Raw genomic sequence first — 23,873 nt, forward strand, 5'->3', positions numbered from 1 at the left:
TTATTGATTATTTCATAATGTTCCTGTCTGGAAAGAATCTTATAAATATTTAAATTCAGCATATGTTTATTCTGTTTGTCCTGAACACCGGAGACATGAAAGAAATTTTATTCTCAGTGTCATATCAATGGTGAAACTTATCACAAAGCTAAAAATAATTTATTTACATGCCCACATTATTTTACAGTTTGTTTTGGACCCATGACATAGTTCTTTCCTTTAAAATTGATCATTTATAGCTGATAATTTTAAATGTAATATAGGAGACCTATAGAAAATATAGAGAAGGAATCCGCCCTTTTAGGTAAAACTGTATTTGCTGTAGTTGGCCTGTCAGTATCCTTATTTGTGACAGCTTCCCATTGTTGAGTGGCTTCACTACATGAAGAAACAGTTTTTTAAATACAGTGTGTTTATTTAACTGTCTGCTGGTAGCAGTCCTTGTGCAAATGTTGATGCTTGATGTCAAAGTACAGTATGTAAGTCCAATTTTTCATTAGTTTTATAAAGCTTTTGTCCTTAACACATGGATCTGAAGTCATTCAAAACTGATTCTTAAAAGTGGGATTATCCCTGTGTTTACATAATTGCAACAGCGTAGGGTCCCTTATGGGTTTCAGCTGGCACTCTCCAACCCTGTTAAGTGGTTACCATGGGTGGTTATTATCATTTACAATACAAGGAAACCAAGAGACAGATTTTTATTGACTTACACTGTAAGACAGCATCGGTGCTCGATTGTTGCAATGGTGCTCTTCTCTTGTCCTCTGCAGTATCCAAGGTATCTCTGTGTCAGAAATAAAATTGGCAAGTACAGTGTCCTGGTATGGATAGACAGCTCCCTGTAGGAACCTTCAGGATCCATCCCAGAATGAGCACTCGGGATACACAAAACACAGTTCTATTTGATCTTGACTTTTGTGTGGGTCTTGAGCAGATTACTAATTTTAGGACCTTACTGCTTATAAAGAAGTTTGATTATTCACCAAGGACGATATTAAGATCATTGCTTATGTAAGGTAAATTCATCCACACCTTTCATCTCCCTGCTCCAGGGCCCCGTATCTACTCTCGTTTTGTGCTTAACGGCCCTCTCCTTGATTCCCCAGTTTCCGCAGTTTGATAGGCATCGAACACGGTATTAAGCCACTTGCTATGGTGTAGAAATTTCCTGACACCCCTTCAATAATGATAATTATTATACAGTGTTTGATTAGACAATACATAATAAATACACAGTATTTGTCATATTTGTCATAATCATTATCGTTGCAGCAACTAATGTAGATAGTCCTTACTATGTACCAGCCATTGTTCTTACTCTAAGCACTTCCCTTCATTAACATGCTTAATTTTTATAACAACCCTGTGAGGCAAATACTAGCATTGTCCCCATTTTACCAGTGAGGAAACTGAGGCATAATGAGGTTACGTAACTGACTCAAGGTCACCCAGCTACTACGTGACAGAGTCTGAAGTTGATCCCAGGCAGTTTTGCTCCCAAGCCTATGAAGAAGGGATGCTGACAGGTCTTAGAAATACTTCAGCTCCGATAATAACAATTTTTAAGAAATTCCTCCTGTTATTCAAAAAAATGCATTATTGTTTTATGTTCCCTTTCTCTGCTTTATGAGCTGCTTTCCCCATTAAGCTGCTACAATTGTCCCACAAGGAGCATCTGACCAGTTTCTGTATTGAGTCCCAACATACCTGTCTTAAGCTGTTGCATGCATAGCCTAAGCATGAATATCCTCTTCTATATGTGAAAACTTATGCTCTGATACATGGAAGAAAGTGTGGTAGGGAGAGTAAAACGTTAACAGTTGCAAATATGTTTATGTTACCTTTAAGGCAAATTGATGAATAGTGAGCAGAAAGAGAAGAGAAGCAATAGTTTGAAATAAGATGATGGCAGAAGGGCAATTCAGTAAAATATTTTCTTTCTATAATGTCATTCCTACTGTTGACAGTTTACTCTGCCATTATGCCAGGTACTCTGCAACAGCCCTGCAGGGTTTACTGTCAGTTCACAGATCAAGAAACTGAGGCTCAGAGGAAGGAAATGTGACCATAGTTGCATAGCCCATAAAAGGAGAAGCTAGAATTTAAACAGGTGTGTGTGTGTGTGTGTGTGTGGGTGGGTGTGTTAGTCACTCAGTCGTGTCCGCCTCTCTGTGACCCCATGGACTGCAGCCCGTCAGGTTCCTCTGCCCATGGATTTCTCCAGGCAAGAATACTGGAGTGGGTTGCCATTTCCTTCTCCAGTGTGAATTTCAGTAGTAGTAGTTCAGTCACCAAGTCGTGTCTGACTCTTGCAACCCCACAGGCTGTAGCCTGCCAGGTTCGCCGGACTCCAAAGCCTATGATTGTCGCACAGTAACCCACTGTCTTTTTGCTGCTAAACAGACCCAGAAAATCAGTGGCTGTCGGGGGGTTGTCAAGATGTAGTGGATAGAGGCCTGAGAAGTGTTGCCGGGAGCAAAAGTCACTGAAAAGGCAGAGGAGCTTTACAATAAGCTTACAGTGGGCTGGGGGATGGGAGAGATAGTTTCACATAAAAGGAATTAAAACATACCACCTTTTGAAAGAATGGGAGTGTGATGGTAAAATACTTCGGAAGTTATTAAGTGTCTAAAACAGTGAACATGCTTTTTTGAGTATGTGAATGCTTTTCATTTATTGCCATTCAGTGGTGATGTGATAATTCCAGCTTTTTTAGAAAAGTCTGTGCCACCAAATATTAGTCACACAATGGTTTACCATACATATATATATAAATATTGGCCATGCCATGCAGCATGTGGGATCTTAGTTCCCTGACCAGGGTTTGAACCCATACCCCTTGCATTGGAAACATGGAGTCTTAACCACTGGACCACCAGAGAAGTGTTGTATTTTGTATGTTCCTTTTTAAGGCTTTCTCTGATTTTCTCTGGTCTGTTACCATGACAGCGATAATGTTATTAATCTGGGTGGAATATAATGTTATTTACCATTGTGACATAAGTTAGATTTATTAAAAGAAAACTATTCAATAAAACAGTTTATCAGAGGTTAATAAAGTACAGTTTATCAGAGGTTAATAAAGTGCACATTATATATAATTTGGGAGGCTCCCAATATAGAGTCTTCTACTTAAGGTAATTAACACAGGGGTAAAATTTTTTCACAGTAGGCATGGTTTATTATTTTAAACACAAAGTTTGTGCAGCGTGCAGTACATTGTATAGAAAGACCTATAGGATTTGCAGTAGCACATGTGTTAGTTTTTCCTGAGGCTGCTGGAGAGGATGGGATTGGTGTCCACAGGAATGGTCACTCTGCGCAAGCTTAACTCACAAAGTAATTGATCACCCCCTCAACAATGTAAAAACTGGAGATTTCCTGTTTTCAGAAAGTTGAAGCATCTTAGTCTTGAAGAGCATCTAATTGGACATTTAAAAATAGGCAAAGATGATTTGGAAAATAAATAGCCCAAGCTCTCCCATTTCAAGGTCCAGTTGATTGCCACAAAGTGTGAATGATGCACATTCATCACTAAGGCACGGGTGTGAAGGTCAGAGGTGGGAGCTTACCTAACTTTCTTTAGGAGTGTCCTTGTCACATGATTAGGCTCCCATCCTGTCTCCATGGATGGCTTTTCCCCCTTTTTCCTGTTTGTGTGCATTCCCACTGGCAAATCCCTGGGCTCGCTGCATTGCTCAGGAGGTTGGAGTCGATGGCTCTCTAGCTTCTACCTCCCAATGCACGTAAGGGGAACCATGATTCCCAGCAAGGCACTGCCTGTTGTATCTTACTGCTTAATTACTCTACCTATTTAATGCCACTTAGAACATTGTCAGCTGTTGAGAAAAGGTAATTATCACTAGTCAGATGAAAAACACTTTTTTGGCTGCCTTACGGATACACATTTTACTGGTACCTTGATACATAATGAAGCCTGATAGCAAAACTTTTGCTTGTCTCTTCTTCAAGCCACAGCTGTTTCCCTGCTAAATTCATCCCATCTGTCTTCCCTTCCGTAAAGCTGTAGGCAGTATAGCATAAGTACAGAAGCAGTTCAGTGCTATTTTGGATAAACATAGCTGAAATTTGAATCTTTGCCATTTGCGATGCACACATTTTGTTTTACTGCTGTAAAGAGAGCTGTCAAAATACAACTACATGGATAATTTACTAAAATACAGTCAAATATAAGGTTGATCAAAGAGAAAGTGTGTTGGGTCAGCCTGGCTATTCCAGTATGTGCTCTGTTAGGCATCCCTGACCTCGGGAGGCCATGAATTCTAGCTGGAGTGAGTGGCATCCTAAGTCTTAGCAATCTGCAGAATGGCTTTCAGGAGTCACCCGTTCCTTCTAACCGTCTGTGGCATGACTTGCAGTCTTTGAGAAGCTTTACAAGTCCACTTTCTTAGCTTCCAAAAAAGTTTGCATTTGTGGGAAACATTTTTTTCTTTCTGGCACTTCCAGTCAGATTCAAGCTACATTACCATTCTACTTTGTTTTGAAATTTATTGCCCTGAAGCCTTTGTTACCAGCAAGACTGTCTATTTCATTTCCATCCCCATACTTATTTCTGGGTTATTGATATATATATAAATGCACTGTTTTAAAATCAGTAATACACAGTGCCTTAGAATCGGTGGAGAAGCTTTCTTGAATGAATTCCTCTTCTGCGTTCCAAGACCACTTACTCACACCTGGACCATTCCCTCCTCACACGTTTACTGCTTTCTTTTTCCCATGTGTAAAGGTCTCTTCTAGGTCCAAATAGACTGTGACCTATTTGAGAGGAGGGGCCAGTGTCACATATTTTGGTAGGCACTAAGGTCAGAGCTCAGAAAATGTATTTGGACTTCTGTTTAGACAAAGGTAACTGAAACCCCTCATCTTTGGGATGAGACCATTAAGGAATTACTTAAGTTTAGATTCAACTTTCCTGCTTTCCACCAGTGAGGTTTCTCCCCTAGCACTTTCCTTGAAGCACTTTGCAAAATTCCCACAAATGTGCCATCCTGTTAACAACTACACAGCCTCCTTGGAATGAAATCTTGTCTGTCTTGTTCTCCACTATTTCCCAATATCCAGGAGAGAAAACATTATAGGAGATCAGTAAATAGTTGTTGAACAAATGAATGAGTGAATAGTAGAACAAATGAATATTGTGATTTTTTTTCACATTGCCTTAAAGCCTCTGCCTTTTAGTCACCTAGAAAACACTAGCATCTATCGTTTGCAGTCCATGAGGTCTCAAAGAGTCAGACACGTCTGAGCGACTGAACAGCAACAATAATAATAGTGTGTATGGCATTTAAACAGCCTTAGAGAAAGCATAGTACTGCTGCCAATGAAATTGTTTTCCTAGAAAGTCCCCAAGGCTTTCTCTACACCAAGGCATTTCCCTCTTTCATCTAATTTTCTTTTAGGAAAAAAATGTTTAGGCTCTTTGGAAGGCAAAAGTAACATGACTGCCACAAATGCCACCAGTTCTCTATTTCAACCAAAGGTAGAAATGGCAGTTTTGCCAGCAGTTCTTTGAAAACCATCTATATAAAAAGGATAAACAAATCTTTACATTTACAGCATGATATCATCTGATCCTGGGCCAACTGGTGCTTTGAAAGCACACTCAAGTCCTCTATGGTGTTGTCATTACAATTCATTCTTTTATTTGACACTCATATGTGTCAGGTACCGGGCTGGATGCAGTCGGTACCAGTAAGATTCAATCCCTGCTCGCAAGGAGCTAACATTTCAGTGCTGAAGACAGGCAGTTGTGATGCACTGTGATAAGAGCCATGGTGGGGAACACAGAAGGGAAAGGTATGAGGAAATCAGAAAATGCTCCACAGTAAAGTGATTCTTGACTCCTAAGGGGATGCGGGGTATATACAGAGAAGAGAATAAGGTACCTGCTCTAACAACGTTCTTGGGTTCTTCACTGTGGAAGATCATTTTAGACTCAAGGCCCAAGATGAGAAGCAGCACATCACTTTTGGATGACTGCCCTTCTATTCCCAGTATCATGGCATGGTTCTTTGTCTTTTTGGACCACCTGATGATTCAGCCAGCTAGCCAGGAATGTTCCTGTGGCTTTTCAACCCCAAGACCATCCTGACTCAAACCAATTCCTATAATGCCTGTAATCCAATTACAGTATGAATTTATAGGCAAATTTTTATTTTGGGAGGAAAAATAATCTATATTACAAAAACGTTATCTACAGCCATGTCACTCATTAAACTCACCCTTTTATGAGTTTTGTGCATTTTTCAGCAATCTGTTGACACTTTCTCCCCATCTTTATGATTATTCTAGAGCTTATACTTTTGACTCCCTTTGTTTGGGAGGCACTCTTTGTCATCTGTGATAGAGCCTATAACGAGACTACTCTGCCAAATGGGCACATGCCTACACAGGCTATGTAAATAGTGATCACTCCTGGAAATACTTGTACTTGACATGAATTCTCAGTGTCCCCATGACAGCCAGCAGTCTGTAGGGGGGCTGTTCTCTAGAGAGAAGTCTGGAAATAGTCCTGTCTTCAGAACCTCATGAAAAAAGTTAGGTTGCCATGGTCAGGTCCCCTTGACTCTAGATTGCTGACATGGTTAAATGGAATGATGTTCACGGGGCAACAAAAGTGGGCATCAAGAGCTAACGTGGTCCTGACTGATACTTGATCCTCAGAGTGATATTTATTTTTTAAAATTCCAACTTAAAACATGTGGTGGTATTGGTACTTTGAAATATTTTTCTGAATGTTGTACCCTTAGGCTCTTCAGTTACACTAATTGTTTACAATTAAGAGAGCTTCCATACTTGCTCCCATCTTCTGGAGTGGGCTACTTGCTGTGTTGTGAACTTTAACCTTTGCATCTGCCTCTATTTATTTTCATAAGAGGTCACAACTTAGTGATTCTGTCTAGTATCCAAGCAAATGATTCATCGTGCTTGGTGGATTCATCTAGCTAAAATTCAATTTGAAAGGCACAAAGAATTATAAACAGTTGTCTGAGACTATACTTAATATTTCATTGTGAAAGTAAGCTTGCTTCCACTTAGTAACTGGGATGCCAGGGAATTACTAAAAAAAATCCAATTAATACACATTATTCAACATATTTACACACACTGAACTATTTCAAACCAGGCAATGCTGGAATAAAGACAAAATAATACTGTGTATTTACATAACACCATAACACCTTTCACTAGGAAAATTGCAAGCCTTTGCTAACTTACTAAGCTGCACAACACCCGGTGAGGTGTGTAGGAAGTAAGGTAGAACGATAAACAAGAGATGTATGACGGGAGGAAGGCAAGTGCACTTGCATAGAGTGATAAAGATTCCTATTGGACACCCCTGGCATTCAAGATCAGGTCGCCCCGTGGGCAAGGAAGCAGAGATTGAAAGTACCTGTAAATAGCAAGCGATAATGGATTTCAGTTTACTTCTTTAAGCTGTTGTTTTAGTTGTCTTTCCAATCTAGACTGAAGTCTGTATTTTACTTGAATCAGCTGTAATGATGAACTGAAAAGAAAAAGTTACATCTACAGTGGACTGTGACAGTGACTCCCAGTGTGCTCACTTGATCCACTGTTTAACTTTTCCTAGATGCAACGAAATAAGATCTCCTTTATTTTTCCTTAGCCAGTGTGTGACAGTCCATTCTCTGGAAATGTCTAGAGGCAGTCAGACACATGCCAGTCAGCGGGAGAGGCGTTGGTAAGCCCTGGTTTCTTCTGGGAGGGTCAGGGTTGATGGTGACAAATCTGGCCTGAGCCACCTCAGTGGCTGCCGTGCCCAGCATCTCCTCCGCAGGCCTGGCCCGGGACAGTCTGCACGGAGAACATCCTGGACTCCTGCGGAACACCTGGGGCAGGCCTGGAGCTTGGGGCACGGGAGTGCCCAGAGATCCACTGTGAACAAGAAGATCACAGACCACGGCAACAGTGAATTTTGCATTTAGATTTTAAAATAGCACATATTAACATCTCTGAATGAATTTTGAATTGCATATGCTATTGGATTTCCAGAAGGTTTAGTCCTGGAGCTTACTACTTATCAGGTTATGCTACACAGCAGATTTACTCACCTGATCCTTTGAGACAAAAAGAACCTTTTCTAAGTCTTTCTCACTTAAAATCTTTATTGTGGCTTAACCTTTCAGATTTTTGGATAATTTAGGTGTCACAGATACCCATGACAAGATAGCTTTCAGACACTATAATTTAAGTGTCTCTGAAATTTAATAAATAGAGCTTTGTCTGGGTTTTGGAAATAACGTTTTCTTCCCAACAGCTGTTCATTTGTATTAACAATTTTCTCTGTCTCCAGAAAGGCAGTGTTTCTTTTTAGGTATATAATCTCATCATCCTTCTCATCGTGTTAGCTGTATTCAGTCAGTTGTTGTGGTATTGTTTTTAATATCCGTGTGGACCACGGGCAGGTGACAGACCGACCTCAGGGGCTTCCGGAAGGGAAGCTCTCCCTTGGTCCAGGTCAGACCATGACTTCGTGTCTTAGTGGGGCTGGCTCATTTCACTGCTTGTCAGTTCACCTGAGACTGTTTTAGAAAAGGCATTTAAACACCACATGCAGTATGAACAAGTCTTTGCCCCTATCTTTAACTAGCAAAGCAAGGGATCCTTGGTTTTTCATTTTGGGGGGGCCCAGTTATTAATAGCACCCAAAGTGGCAACTTCCGAGACTAAGATGAAGATGGTGCTGACTAAATTTGAGTTCTGGTCATGGTAGTTACCAAATATATTAGATACTGGCCTCTCCCCTCAAGGTGGTCACAACTGATTTGGGCCTAGAAAAGACCTCCACACATAGGGTTAAAAAAAAAGCAGTAAACATCGGAAAAAATATAATACATAGCCTTGTGACATAGATAGGTAGGACAAGTGTTATTTAAATTATGTTTTACTTTGAAGAAACTCAGGGTCAAAAGAAGCTAAATGTCAGCAAATTCCCATGACTGGTGGGCTAGGTAGACATCATAACGTTTCCTACATAATGTCTTTGAGAGTCACTTTGAGTGAAGGGTAGTTAAGATTGTGTGTCCTGAACCCAGATGGCTTAGCATCAAATACAGGCTCTACTGCTTCTGTGCTGTGTGATCTGGGGCATGGTACTTCCCCGGTGGCTCAGTGGTTAAGAATCCGCCTGTCAAGCAGGAGATGTGGGTTCGATCCCTGGGTTGGGAAGATCCCCTAGAGAAGGAAATGGAAACCCACTCCAGCATTCTTGCCTGGGAAATCCCATGGACAGAGGAGCATGGCAGGCAACAGTCCATGGGTTGCAAAGAATCTGATATGACTGAATGACTAAACAGCAGCCACACTTAATGTGAGGCTATTAAATTATGAGAATTGGTTAAGAGAATTGAATGAGTTATTATGCAGAAATGTTCAGAACAGTGCCTGGAGTACAGAAAGTTTTCAGCAAACACAAGGTATGTGAGTTGCTAAAGCGTTCAGCACGAGGAACAAGATGTCATGGGAAATTAAGCTCATGTTTTGCTCCAGGAGGTGGAAGTTCTATTGATCCTGTTCAGAGTGGGTAAGAGGCTCAGGAAATCACACTCACGTATGATAGGGGAAGTCCATCCTACCCATATCTTTAGCAAAGTTAGAATAAAATGGTATTTTTGTTCTCATGCTACAATCCAAGGCTTCTGCAGCCTATGGAATTATATGAAATTAATGAAGGAAATGTTTAAAATGTCTGCTTCTGGGGCCCCTGGTCTCACTCTTGTGGGACAGTTAATATGCAGGTCTCCATTCTTGGTAGATCTGAGTGCTGCCTCATAGTAATGCATTCCAGAACACTCTTGAGAAGCCTTTGAGATTTATAACCTGTGGGGCACCTAGTATTTAGAGGGCTCTAAATTCCAAGTGACACATCTCCATTTACGACCCATGTGCTGGGAACCCCCCCCCCCCACCCCGCCCGGAAACTGTTATCGACCATCAACTAAAAATGTGATCAAAGATTTATGAATTTGGTTTTTTTTTTTTAAATCCTGTCCCACTTTGAACCGAGTTGAAGTCAGTCTTGAAATTAGGAGCATGGAAGCTCTGGTAATAGAGGAGAGAACCAGTGGGGAAACTTGACTTACAGAAATCAGTTCATGCCCAGTGAGATAAAGGAGACAGACATGAGGAGGAAGAGACCAGAGGGGTCAAGGTGAGCCTGCCTGAGGTGAGAGCCCGTTTCCCACTCCATCAGAAGCAAGGAGGGAGCTCATGAGAGCAGCTCCACGGCTTTATTTGAAGAGGGTTGTCTGGTAAAGCACATATGTGAACCATAAATCCAAATTTTAGTTGCATCAGCTCCCATTTCTTCAGGTCAGTATCTGGTCAGAAACAGAATATTCCAGTACCCCCACGTAATTTTGATTTGGAAGGCTTCTGTTGACAGTTCATTTTTATTGAACAACTATTATCTTGATAAAAAATTTTCTGACAATTTCAGTGATATTAAATTAGTTTCCAAATATATAATGACTATAATGACAGCTTTGTTGGCGTGTGTTTATATGTGTGATGCATTCAGATGCATATGTCACGTCCTTCCATCTTATCAAAGAACACTGCTTTAATGTTTCACAGTGCTGTAGGGAGCACCCAGAATTCAGGCTCTGTGTGAGCATGCACTGTTTATGACACCTGAACCATGGACACTATAGAATTTGTTAGCATACAGGGAAATTTGGTAAGGACAAGGATTTTTGTACTAGGAAATTTCCTTGTCACATGTGCAGTAGCATTAGGTAAATCCCACCCAAGGACTATATGATTACAGACAAAAGGGCCATGGGTTTTAAACAGAGAAATCTGGTTTTTAGTCCTGCCTTCAGTGTTTTATAGCTATTGTTAGTATCATGGGTTTAGAAGACAGACCTGGGATTGTGTTCCAGCTCTGCCACTTACCAGGCAAGATATTGGCAGCATCGCTTAGCCTCACTTTCTTGTCTATAAAATGAGAATTATAAGAGTACCAGTAATATCTTCCTCAAAGGGTTGCTGTTATGATCGAAAATGGCTAGAAAACCACTTATCACAGTAACTGCATACCGAAAGGGCTCAACAAATAATTAATAATAGCTCACATTATTGATTTAGTTATTTTATTTTCAAATTTCAGCTATTTCATTCACTAACAGAAGAAAAACTTCTTACATTCCAGGGCTGTTTTCAGAGTTGGATGCACTAATGTATGTGAAAGCAGTTTCTATATGGTCTGAAACCTTCTATTGAAAACAATAACAATAATGATTGTATTTTTATTTCTTGAGAATCTACAAAGTACCAGACACTTTACAGGCTATCTCTAATTCTCACCACAATCCTGTGAGGTAGGTAGTATCATTTTATATTAGACGTGAAACAGGTTTAGAAGAACTCACCTAGGATCGTGTTCAGATTTCAACATATTTTTTAAAAATTTAAACCCATCTTTCTACATAGCCATATCTCAATGATAATAATTGAATTGTAATGATAGTTTATTGTCTCTGTTGATAGTAGAATTAGGCTCAATATCTTCTCTGAGCTGTTGTGTCATCATTAATTAGTACAGCATGTTGTTTAGTCGCAAAGTCATGTCCGAGTCTTTGTGACCCTGTGGACTGCAGCATGCCAAGCTTCATAGACTGCATGTATTTTATTAAAACAAATGATTTTGATGAAATGTACTTAATATGCACTCATTTACAAACCTACATGTGTATCCACTAAGCCCTAGGCCTTAGTGACATGTACCTATGAAGGAACATAGCAGCAGGTCCTAGGTGATGGCAGTGTTATTGAAATGCATGTGCTGTCCTCAAGGTGAATAATTTAAAGAGCATACTTTTTGAATAAATAAATTCTAATATTTTTATTACAATGTTCAAAGTTTTTTTTAGTAATGTCGCATATTTTTGCATTTCAGTTACATGAATCTATATTCATGTTGTAAATTACAAGTAAATGGAATTTACTCTTTGGTCCCCTTGCCTGAATACTAATTGCCTGAATAACTAACTGGCATTTTGCTCACCAGCTAAGAGTGATCTGCTTAGACTGGCATACGTGACCCTGGGCATATCCATGAGGTAATGCTTGGGTGTATAAATGTAGTTGCACACGTGGTGTATAAATGTAGTTGCACACGTGGGTCTGTAAGTGAGACAGGCATGGGCTTTTGAGTTTGGCAATTCCTAGCTGCATAGCTTTGCTGAAGTTTGGGGATCTTTTGCTTCTTTGTCTGTAATTCTAAGTGTTAATAGTCTTCTTATCTAGCTAAACTGCAAATAATAATACCCACCCTAGAGTTTCTTGGCAGGCAAAGGGGTATTTCATGCTCAGCAATCAAAAGATGTAGTTTCCCCCACTCTTCCTTGACTTAAAAAAAAAAAAAAGTTGTACTTTTGCAACAATGGAATATCTGCTTTGCTTTTTCCCACCTTATATTTCCACAGACTTGGAAAACAATGTATGGTCAACTGACAAATGGGTCAGAGAGATTTACAAGAAAATCAGACACTTAGCTTTTCTCCTGTAACTGAGATGGTGCCATTAGCACTGTGGTCTCATCTGCAGAGTGCCTTCTGCCCAGGGTGGTGGGAATGTCCCAGCCACCCCGTGTGGCTAAGGCTACAGTAACAGCCCCTCACCTTCACTTTTCAGGGGTTTGCTGGCCTTGATCACTCAACATGTGTCTACAAGGTTTCACTTTTAGTTGAAAAGAAACCCATACATTTCACCTGTGTCTTTGTGATTCCCAGCTTGATAGAATCTTTTAGAGTGTTTTTCTAACGTCCCCTCCCCCCTGCCCAACTGCTCTAAGTCGCAAATGGCCAGATTTCAGTCATCAGGAGAGTAGAAAATGTATTATTTTTTTGCAGCCTGTCTTACTGGGGGCCAGATTCCAAGGAGGCAGCCCGTGTGCTCACAGGCCAGGAGAGCCAGGATTTCAACAGTGTCAACAATCTTTGCTCATCATACCAAAAAAGCAGCGTGTGTCGGTGCCGACTCATTAGCATACAGCCGCGCGTGCTTGCTAACAAAGCAGGCTCTGGGTATCTGCTAGTTTCTCAGCTTGTCTGTCTTCCTTGACCGAAAAGAAGAGGATAAATTGCTTCAGGCAAGGGTGCTGTCCCTCCCTTTCGGCAAGAAAGCTTCGCAAGGATTCCAGGAGGGAGAGCTTTGAAGTGGTTTTTCCAATAATCACCCTTTTGGAGAAAGTGGATCATCCATCCTTTGTTTTTCTAATCTTGATTTAAATCATTGACAAGCAAAGAGATCGCCATGTTGTCTAGTAAAAACTGATTCAGCCCTGAATAACTGCAATCATCCCCATGATAGTTTTATTTAGTTAGAGTCCATAAAAGGAAATAACGACATAGGCAGAGGTACACACGCATGCCCTCCTCTTGGTCTGTCTCTCTATCCTTCTTTTGTTGGGGGGATGGAGGAAAGAAGAAACGCACAAGCAGATGTGCTGTTAGATCTACAGGCTTCTGCCAACCATATGGCATCTTAAAGAAAGATGGTTGGAGCGTCTGGATTAGCAAAGAGTCGGGATGGGAAGCCATGTGTCGCGTTGGTACAGGCAGTTGTTTGAGCTCTCTCTAAATGGCTTCAGGAGATTGTGTAATGGAACAAATGGTCCTGCGAGCCCAGGAACAGCCTTGCCGCTGCTGGAGAGGCAATTGGCCCTCGGGCGCGTACTGCTCCCTATCTCCAGTCCTGCCCCCCACCCCCACCCCAGTATTGTGTATTCTTCTTTTAATGTTCTCTAAACTCTGAGAATTGACTCAGAACTTTTCAACGTCTAATTACACTCGGGAGTTCTCCCCGCCTCTGCGTCCTGCCTGAACTTTCCTCTCGCTGTCTGATCTGGTGATTAACGATGCCCGATGCTCAGGGGCTGCTCAGCGCAGTGTCCGCCGCCGCCGCCCTCCGCAGGGGTCCGGGCGCCGCACACCGGCCTCCAGCGCTGCCCGACAAAGGCCTCTCTGGGAAGGTTGCCCAGCTACTGGGGGGAATGTTTTCGACCACCAGAATTTCCAGAAACCCCCAAAGATGGAAAATGCTTCATTTCTTGGCCAGGCAGCTGCAGGTGTTGAGCACACCAGAGATGCGTCCTTCACTATTTTGGCCTTCCTGTGAGACAGGAAAAAAATTATATTAATTCCATAGCATTGAAGACTCTGGAATTTGAGGTCACACATGCCATTTACCCCGCATTTTGAGACCTTGGGATTCTATTCTCTAATACAAAGAGTAAATGAAAGTTTAAGAATTGAGACACAGAGAATGGCAGCGTGTTGGCAGTATTTTGGCCGTGGACAAGTCCTCTGACCATTCTTGTTCTGAGAGGCTGAGGCAGAAGGAGCCATGAGACCTCCCAGTGAGAGCAGAGCTTTTGAGCTGGTTCTCTGCCCCAAGCTCTTTGGACATTTCAGCTACGTTTTAGGCCAAACAGATCTTATTTTATTCTCATTCCAGGGCCATTGCACATACAGTGCAAGTATCTTTAGCTGCTAGAAAAGTTAGGCCCGCCTCCTCCAAGGGGGATGTGAACCCTGAGACTCTAGGTGTACCATAAATCATGGTTAATGGAAGGTGAAATGAATAGTCAGTGCAGTCAAACAATTGGTCAGTTTGTCTCACCAAATCATCAAACCGGTTTGAATGAAGTAGTTGGGTCAGTGGAGGTCGCTGGTCTGGTTGGTGCTAGTTGGTGCTGCACCCTAGGGACTGGAGGGCACTGAACATCAACACCTTCGTTAGGGTTTGAGCCCCCACTTCCCTTCTCAGAGGCAGTGAGCTCAACTGCACAGGTCCCAGAAAATGGGATCAAGTAAGAAATGTTAATATCCAGGTTAAAACTGAGTGGGCTGTGGTATACTGTAGGAAATGGAAAGTTACCTTGCTTCTACAACTTCTATCACAGGAACACTGAGCAAGGAAAATACATTCTAATTTATTTTGCTTTGTGATGATACAGTCTTCCCTCCACTCCAAAAGAAACGAAGCTTAGAGCTTGTGTGACTGGGCTGCAGTAGAGGAAAAGGACGCAGCAATCTGACATCTGAATGTTTTCAAACTGTCATTATGTTTATGTACTTGTGGCTGAGGCATTTGGTTTTTAATGTCTCGAGGTCATCAGAGAATAATTTGAAGATTGTTACCAACTTTTTCCTAAATAGCTATTTTCTACAGGGATAATAATGTTACCCAGAAATTTCAGATGAAGTGCTATTACATTTTTTGTGTGAATTTTTTTCATTTATACTAAAAAATTATTCCTATCTCATATATATAGATTAAAAACATTCTTTTTTTTTTTCATAACTCATTTCATACTGAACACAGTATTAGGCTATTCTTACTCTGTCTTCTGAATTTAGGATCAAGGGCATGGGGGTTGTTTGTGGAAAGCATAATTTTGATTATCTACCAACTGGAAGAAACTACCACTTCAATTCCTTTTACCATCCAAGTGTACCCTGGTCCCAAATTTGTCAGCATTAGAATTTCTTGAAACAATGCAATTAAACTGCAACATATTTCCTAACATTCTTAATTAAGACAGTAACTGAAAAATGTAGATTAACAGAAGTTACTGTTTTTATCAACATATTTTCTTTCTTTCCCTCCACCATCACATCCCCCTCCCCCCACTCTTTTTTGCTTTTAAATGTCTGATGTCAGTTTCGTCCACATGTACATTATGCACATGGCACCAAAGAAACAAAGTAAAAAATTCTCTTTTAATTCTGAGCTGCACGCCCAGCGCCACATGCACTGTCTGTTACATGTCGCTTCTTATGAGGTTCATGCTGGGAGTTTCTTTTTAAAGGCAAAGTGTTTCTGAAGGAAAGAGTTCAGGTTGGGCAGATTGTGTTAGAAAAATCTCACTGTCTTTGAGTGGAATTAATATACTGATTATTCTGTGCAGGCTCAAACTGGCAGCATGTGCAAAGTTCAAGAGTGTCTGGGAATTGAAATATGGAGGAGAATTCGGGAGAGTGAGCAGAGACAAAGAATTGGAAGTAGGGTTTTAGAAGTGAAACTAATGGTAACTTTGTAAGAAGGGAGAGGGAATTCAGCCATGAACAACTGTGTCATCAAGCAGGACTAAAGATATTTTTATGGAATCATAAAATCATTTTTAAAAGTCCTGTTTTCTATGGCACATTTTAGGGTTGATCATAAAAGTCAGTTTAGTTATTGGACGAGAACAGGGGAAAATTAAAGACATATCATATCCAGCACCTTTTAAATTTCCATTTCTTTAAGATATTTGCCAGTTTCAATTAAGTCACGTGAGAAGCTTAATCACTAACATAGATATTAAAATGAGTTGCAGTATTTCTTCAGCATCTCTATTAGCAAGTTTTTCTCCTGTTTAATTAAAATTTGAGTCCCCCATGATCAGCAAACTGATTGATTTTTGTTATTGTTTACAAATAAGGAATTGAATGCAAGAAAAGCAAACACAATCACTCAGCACTTTCCCATCACAAGGAAACTTTCTTCACATTGCTTCTCAAGGGAAAGAAATTGGGACGTGAGCTTGGAGTTAATGAAGCTTTCATCCGTTTCCCTCCTTCAACTGCCATCTCAGCTTAATCCTCTCCTTCTGCCAAAGTCCAGAGGCCTTGCGAGCCCCCGCGGAGCCTCCGGAGCCAGATGCTGGCCAGCGGGCCTCCCCCGTCCCGCCCCGCCCCTCCCCGCCCCGCCCGCGGCCGGCCGGCCGGAGCACGCGGGCCCCCATCCCCGGACCCGGCCGAACCGCGGGGAGGGCGAGCCGCTGGGCTGCGCGGGGCCCACTGCGGCCGCGGCGGGAGCCGGAGCGGGAGGCCGCTCTGCCCTCCGCGGGCGCCCGAGCGCAGGTGTGGGGCGCCAGAGGCGCTCGTGGAGCACCGCCGACCCGCAGAAACACCATTGCCCGGCGCTGGGTGGGACCCGGGCTGGCGGCTCCCAGAAGCGCCGTGGCCCGGAAGGCTTTGCCTGGTGGGCTCTTGGGACGGGCGAGGCGCTGGAAAAGTCTCGTCCCTGGTGTGCATTGCTGCTGCTAAGTCGCTTCAGTCGTGTCCGACTCTGTGCGACCCCATAGACGGCAGCCCACCAGGCTCCCCCGTCCCTGGGATTCGCGTGCACAGCCGCTCCTAAAGCCATCTACGGAATCTCACTAAAACTCTAAGATGAAGCCTTTTATTGGTGACATCTAGGATGGGAGGGGGGCGAGGGGGACCTACCTTCTCTTTGGCAGTTGCTCTTTTCTAAAGCAGGAAATTATCTCTGGGGTTCACGACTTAGGATCCATAGTCCTCCCATCACTCTGGGGGTTAGGGCTTGGGAAGATGTCAGTATCCTGCCCACTTAGGGGTGGGGTACAGCCTGAGCAGCACAGCGGGATAAGGCTGCCGGACCACCCCCACCTCCATCCCCCAGCACACACCCCTGCTGTCTCTGTGTCCTGGAGCCCGTCATCCCCTGTGGTCATTGGCTGTCAGGGCAGTGATGTCTGCTGCCCTTAACCTTGCTTCTCGCACCACAACCACTTAGGAACTGCCATCTGCAGATTAAATGCTGGATGGATGATTTAGTGTGTCTGGGGTTTTTTCTTAAAATCTGGGCACTGTGGGCTGTAGAGATTCCTAGTGGGACTCAGGTACAACTCTGTGCCCACTGCAGGGGGCCTGCAGTGTGCCGCCTCTTGTCACCCAGAGTACTGCCCCCCCACCCTCCACAAGGCCTCTCCTTTCCTTTCTCTTCTGCCCATCTTATTCAGAGCCCCGACCCTCTCTGAGACCATCCTGTGGTGATACCGTCAACCCTCTAAGTTGAATCCCATCTCCCTTGCTATTTCAAGGACTGCATGTTTTGTTCACACAGATGACTTCTGCTTGGAGCACCTAAAAGTTGATTGATGACAAAGAGATGGTGCTAGACATTTTTATTCCAAAGCAATCTCAGTGTTTGTTCTCTCTGCCATCTTCCTCAAGGCCACATGAGCTACATGGGGCATTTTGTTTACTTGTGCTACTTTAAAAAAAAAAAGTATGGAGTGTTGGAAGCCTGGACTGGTTCTCTTGCCACTTCTTAAAATTCAGAATTTTGCAGCCCGGACATGGAACAATTGATGTAGTTGGTTCCTTCTCCCCCAGGATGGTGCATAAATGGGCAGGATCTGACTTCTCTGCTGCTTGAGCCCACTAACAACCACATGAACCCTCCGGCAAGGCTAACCACTCTGATCTGCCATGGACCTTCTAGCTGGAAGTGTTATGCCATCATATTATCCCAACACTCTTCACTGTGTGGAGGATCCCCTTTTACTAATGATTTATTACTCTTAGCAGAATTCCTTTGGCCGCAGATTTTATTTCTGAGTCACTCTGTTCAGCTCAATTGGTCGCCTTCAGTTACCGTGGCAACCAGCAGATGGGGTTCTTTGACAAGGGTCAGCGGGGAGGCTGCCTCAGTGTAGATGGAAGAGACGCTAAATAAAAAAGCTCTCAGCATTGACAGTTCCGTAGTGGATGGCCAGGAGTACTTATCAAATTACTTGCATTAAAACCTAATTAAACGTGTGCCACTAAGTGCGCCGTGGTGACTGAATCCGGTTGCTTAGCCGCCGTGGGCTCACTCTCATTGCATCATACCTCTGTGACCAGTCTGACTGCCTCAAGGGTGGGGCTGTCCAGCATGAAAGGACCAGAAAGATCCTCACTGCAATGTGGAACCTAACACTCCAGGACCACTCAGGGGGCACCAGGAGGATCCCCTTAGAACAGAATCTTCTGAAAATGCCACACTGTGCAACTTTTCCTAAGTATGGAATGATTTCTAAATAACTCATTTTTGAAAAGAGAGTGCTCAGGCTTGGGTTTAGGCCAAGTGTGGCAGGACAGGTGGTGTGGGCTTTTCTTTTTTTTTTTTTTTAGTTTTTACTTTTTTTTTATTTTATTTTTTTTTCCATTTATTTTTATTAGTTGGAGGCTAATTACTTTACATCATTACAGTAGTTTTTGTCATACACTGAAATGAATTAGCCATGGATTCACATGCATTCCCCATCCCGGTCCCCCCTCCCACCTCCCTCTCCACCCGCTCCCTCTGGGTCTTCCCAGTGCACCAGGCCCGAGCACTTGTCTCATGCACCCAACCTGGGCTGGGCTTTTCTGCTGTTACTTTTAAGTGGCCTGCCTGGATTCAACTCTGCAAGGGTTGTGATTTTCAACAGTTTTCAATCCTCTGTCCTGTTTTTTCTTTGCACAATGGGGTGGTGCTTACCATGACCCTGCTCTTGCTTTATAAAGAACTGATTCAGGGTATCTGAGACTTAAGGCAAATGGTGTCCTGGGTTCGTCAGAGTGTGAGATTCTTGCCATGTCAGCTCCTATGCCCGCTGTTTCTCTGTTGTGGATTCCTTATGAGGCTCAGCCCTCCAAGGGATTTACGAGCTTAGCCTGGTCAGATAGCACATGCACTTTAAGACTTAAAGGTTGCCACCCGGCAGATGTTCCTAACTGACCTGAGGGGAAATTGCGCCTCCTTTGCAAAGGCAGCTGTGTTCTAAGCAGTTGGTTCAGCAGAGAGCCGGCAGCACTGTCAGGGGCTCCAGGGCAATGCCAGGGCCCTCTGAGTGCTCATCTCAGGCTTGCCCAGGGTCCTGTGGCACCGGAGCGGCCCCCAAGGAGTTGTCTGGGCTGGTTTTGGAGCTTTCGGCCTCTGGTTCCTGCCTACTTCATGCCAGTGCCAGGCTGTGGACTAGGTAGGTGTGGGTCCCAGACAGGGAGTTAAGAACAGAGATGGAGAATGTTTAGAAACTGTTATCACAATTAGGTAGTACACCAGCATTTTTATTGTTTATCACAAAAGTATCAGTCTGCAACGGAGGGGAAGTGAAAAAAGACTGCAAAATCCGAAGTTCTCAGTTCTCTTCACTGAGCTCGTTGGGAGAGCACTGAGCTAGAGAATGCCTTCTTCTCCCCAGCCCTGGCGGTAAAACTTGGAGTGTCAGCCGTTTCTCAGTGCCTTGTCCAGCGTGTCACCTTTCTAAGGTCCTTACCTAAAATCCATATCTTTTAGTATGGAATAGAAGCCAGACCTTTCAAAAAAGGGGGTTTTGAAATGCTGCCAAGCACTGGATCTGGAGTCAAGAGATAGGGGTTTCAGTCCCAGATTGATTCTAGACAGTCTGTGACCTTGGATAAGTCACTTGTACTCTCTGGGCCTCAGATTCAGCATAATGGGCAGGACTGAATGGCCTCTTAGGGTGCCTCTCACGTCTAACATGACCTGACCCTTTTGGAGAGAAGAGCAGGGCTCTTTTCCTCATTGCTGTCCTAAGCTACCACCTGCTTTACTCCACAGGCTCCCAAGGCTCATTGGAAATTAGAGAGAATGAAAAATTAAAGGGAATCCTGTTGTTGTTTAGTTGCTAAGTCATGCCTGACTCTCTCGAGGCTCCATGGACCGTATTCCGCTAGGTTCCTCTGTCCATGAGGTTCTCCAACCCATGGAGTGTGTTGCCATTTCCTACTCTAGGGGAACTTCTCAACCTAGGGATCCAACTTGTGTCTCCTGCACTGGCAGGCGGGCTCTTTACCACAGAGCCAGCAACGAAACAAGTAAGTGGGGGGCCTTACAGGAATGTAAATTGTCTTTATCAGAAATGTAAACTCTCTCCAGAATTGCATGACCATTAGAATGAATTTCTCCACTGACATCGTTATTGAAAAGGGTAGATTTGAGCAAAGGATATTTAAACAGCAAACCAGCCATAGAAACTGCCTTAATTTTCTAAGTGAGGATAACTGGCTAGAATGTGTTCCAGCTTCCTGAGCACACGGCTTATTCTCACTGATTCTGTATGGCCACAGTAATGAAAGGGAATTTCATAAAATGTGGCAGCAATTTTTAAGCACTGGAACAAAGTGTACAACTTTAAATTAATATGGTTTATTCACCAAATTAATTACCTAGAGCAGTAATTAGGGTAATTGGGTTTTCAAAACTTTGACTTGGGCAACCTAGGTGTACTGTTCCGACTACATAGCCGGCAGTATTTGAAGACAGGCACACAGTAAAATTCTGTAAAGCCATAGGATCTTCGAAGTTTGGAATTCAAAGAGAACTTGGTCATCTTCCTGCCCAGGGGCTGGCAAACTTTTTTTCTAGAGGGTCAAGTAATAAATATTTTAGGCTCTGTGGCCATATGGGCTCTGTCGCAACTCCCCAGCTCTGTAGTCACTGTCTGTAGACAATACACGAGTGATGAGCGTGGCTGTGCTTCAATGAAAGCTTATTTAGGGGCACTGAAAGTTGAATTTCATTGGATGTTCATGTCACAAAATATTGGTTTTCTTTTTCTTTTTTTTTTCAGTCATTTAAAAATGTATATTAAAAATATTCTTAACGTACAGGCTGTACAAAAACAGACAGTGGACCAGGCTGAATTTGGCCTGTGGTGTGAAGTTTGCTGATCTATTTCTAGCTTATTCTGTCATTACATATGTGAGGAAATTGAGATCCAAAGTGATCACACGATTTGCTTAAGTTTGTATGACTGACAGCAAAACTTAGGAGTAGACTGGGATAGTTTTCATTTATACATGGGCTGCTTTGATGATTAAACTGGAGCCTCACACAAAAAGTTATTCTCCAGAAGAAGTCATTTTGTATGTGACTGATACTGTGAATTATAGCATACCCGTGGTTCTTAAACTTGAGAATTGATCAGAATCACCCAGAAGGCTTATTAAAACATATATTGCTTGGCTGCATCCCCAGTGTTTGTGATTCAGGAGATCAGGAGGTATTCCTTGCTCAGTTTTAAAAGTGGAGAACCTGAGGTTGAGAGAGGACAAGCCTATTTTACATGCCCAAGTGAAATAGGTAGTTTGTGATGGGATTTTGAACCCATGCCTCCTGTTTCCAAGTGCAGTACTCATACATCTCTTCTAGGATTCCTTTAAGTGACAAATTTGAATAGCATACCTAAAATTATTTGTTTTACATGTTATGTCTTTGCAGCAACAAAGTTATTAAATATTAAAGTGTACTCACACTGTAGATGAAATTACAGTTATTATATTTGGCATAAAAATTTTCTACTGGTAAGTGGTTTGCTTCTGACACATGTATCCAGCACCTTGCTAAGTGCTGGAGTTGGAGAGCTGAATAAGATCCCGTTCCTGTCTTAGAAAGTACTCATTGTTCAGTGGGAGAGGCAGACCAGCAATGACTGTAGTAAGTGGGGATAAGCTGCATGAGATAGAACAAGCTGTAGAGGGATTTGGGTTTAGGGACTGATCAGAATCAACGTGGGCAGAGAGGAAGGAGGCAAGGAAGACTCAGAGGCAAGTGACGCGGGGTGGTCCCCTCCGTGTGAGAGGGGCACAGAGGGAAGAGCATGTCATTTGTGGCTCGTTAATCCTGACTCTACCCACTTCTGGTTGTCTGGTGGTGGTGGTTTAGTCACTTAAGTCATGTCCAACTCTTGTGACCCCCATGGACTGTAGCCTTCCAGACTCCTCTGTCCCTGGGATTCTCCAGGCAAGAATACTGGAATGGGTTGCCATTTCCTTCTCCAGGGGATCTTCCCAACTCAGGAATCGAACCCGGGTCTCCTGCACTGCAGGCAGATTCTTTGCCAACTGAGCTATGAGGGAAGCCCTCTGGTTGTCTGAACTTGGGCAAATGACTACTTCACTGTGCCTTGCTTTTCTCATGCACAAAATACAGATGATGATAATGCATACTGTGTAGGATTGTTATGAGAATTGATTTAGCTAATGAGTACAGTATTCCTTGAGTATAGTAAATATTAGAGCACTCTACTGGGGCTTCCCAGGTGGTTCAGTTGTAAAGAATCCTCCTGCCAATGCAGGAGACATGAGTTCAGTCCCTGTGTTGGGAAGGTCGCCTGGAGAAGGAAATGGTAACCCACTCCAGTGTTCCTGCCTGAAAAATTCCATTTACAGAGAAGCCTGGTGGGCTGCAGTCCATGGGGTCACAAAGAGCCAGACAAGACAATGACTGAACAACAACTGGGAAGAGTAGAGAACTGAGTCACATTTTACAGTCACAGTACGTGCACCTTTGAAATTCATATGTTAGTTGAAAATTTGCTCTTCATTTACATGAGGAAGCCCCTCTCCCAGGGAAACTGTGGGTCTGAGCATTTTGAAAACACTTATCTCTGGTCTGAAAACATTTCAGGACAAAAGACATTTTACCATGACCACCCCAAAAAACAAAAACAAACAAACAAAAAACCACCCACTGTAGTTTGGAGGGAGCTCCCAGGTTAAATGTTGAGTGAAACTACAACCTCTGATCAAAAAACATGCATGCATGAAGTTACTGGCCACCTCTGAGGTAAGTAGAGAGCTGGGCTGGAGAAAAATATGTAGGGAGTGGCCCCACAGCACTGGCACCATGTTCACAAGTGTTCATTTGATTATTATGCCTCATAACTTATTTAGACACTGCATATATTTTGTATGTATCACATACAACATACAAAAATTTAAATATATGTATTCACTTGCTTTCACAGTATTCATAGCAAATGAGTGTCTGAAGCACAGGACCAGAGCTGGCAGCTTGCACTGCTTCTGTTTTGCATAAGATATTTTTCCCAGCCCACTCAGCTCCATAAAGTTGTTTTGTATTTCACCACTTGCTCCATCTTATCTTAAAGTCGTGCATATTTTTTTTTTTTTTAAATGTTGGTTCTGATCATGCCTGCGGGGTGTGGCAGAGAGCATCACTGTTGGACCAATAGAAGCATGCTTGGACCTAGCTCATGTCCCAGTCTCCTTTCATTGTATCTGCATCCTGGGCCTTCT

General features: G+C 42.8%; 1 protein-coding gene and 1 long non-coding RNA gene across 11 annotated transcripts in view; both read left to right on the plus strand.

Annotated features, from left to right (window-relative positions):
• The window catches only part of SDCCAG8 (SHH signaling and ciliogenesis regulator SDCCAG8), a 250,106-nt gene that overhangs the window by 207,998 nt on the left and 18,235 nt on the right, over positions 1–23,873 (plus strand). The gene's annotated exons all lie outside the window — the stretch shown is intronic.
• LOC139037514 (uncharacterized) lies at positions 9,973–13,768 on the plus strand. The gene is made up of 3 exons (XR_011490378.1): positions 9,973–10,198; positions 11,201–11,369; positions 12,903–13,768. It is a non-coding gene; the product is annotated as an uncharacterized lncRNA (long non-coding RNA).

This window comes from Odocoileus virginianus, chromosome 11 (genome assembly GCF_023699985.2).
Source record: "Odocoileus virginianus isolate 20LAN1187 ecotype Illinois chromosome 11, Ovbor_1.2, whole genome shotgun sequence".
Taxonomy (NCBI): Eukaryota; Metazoa; Chordata; class Mammalia; order Artiodactyla; family Cervidae; genus Odocoileus; species Odocoileus virginianus.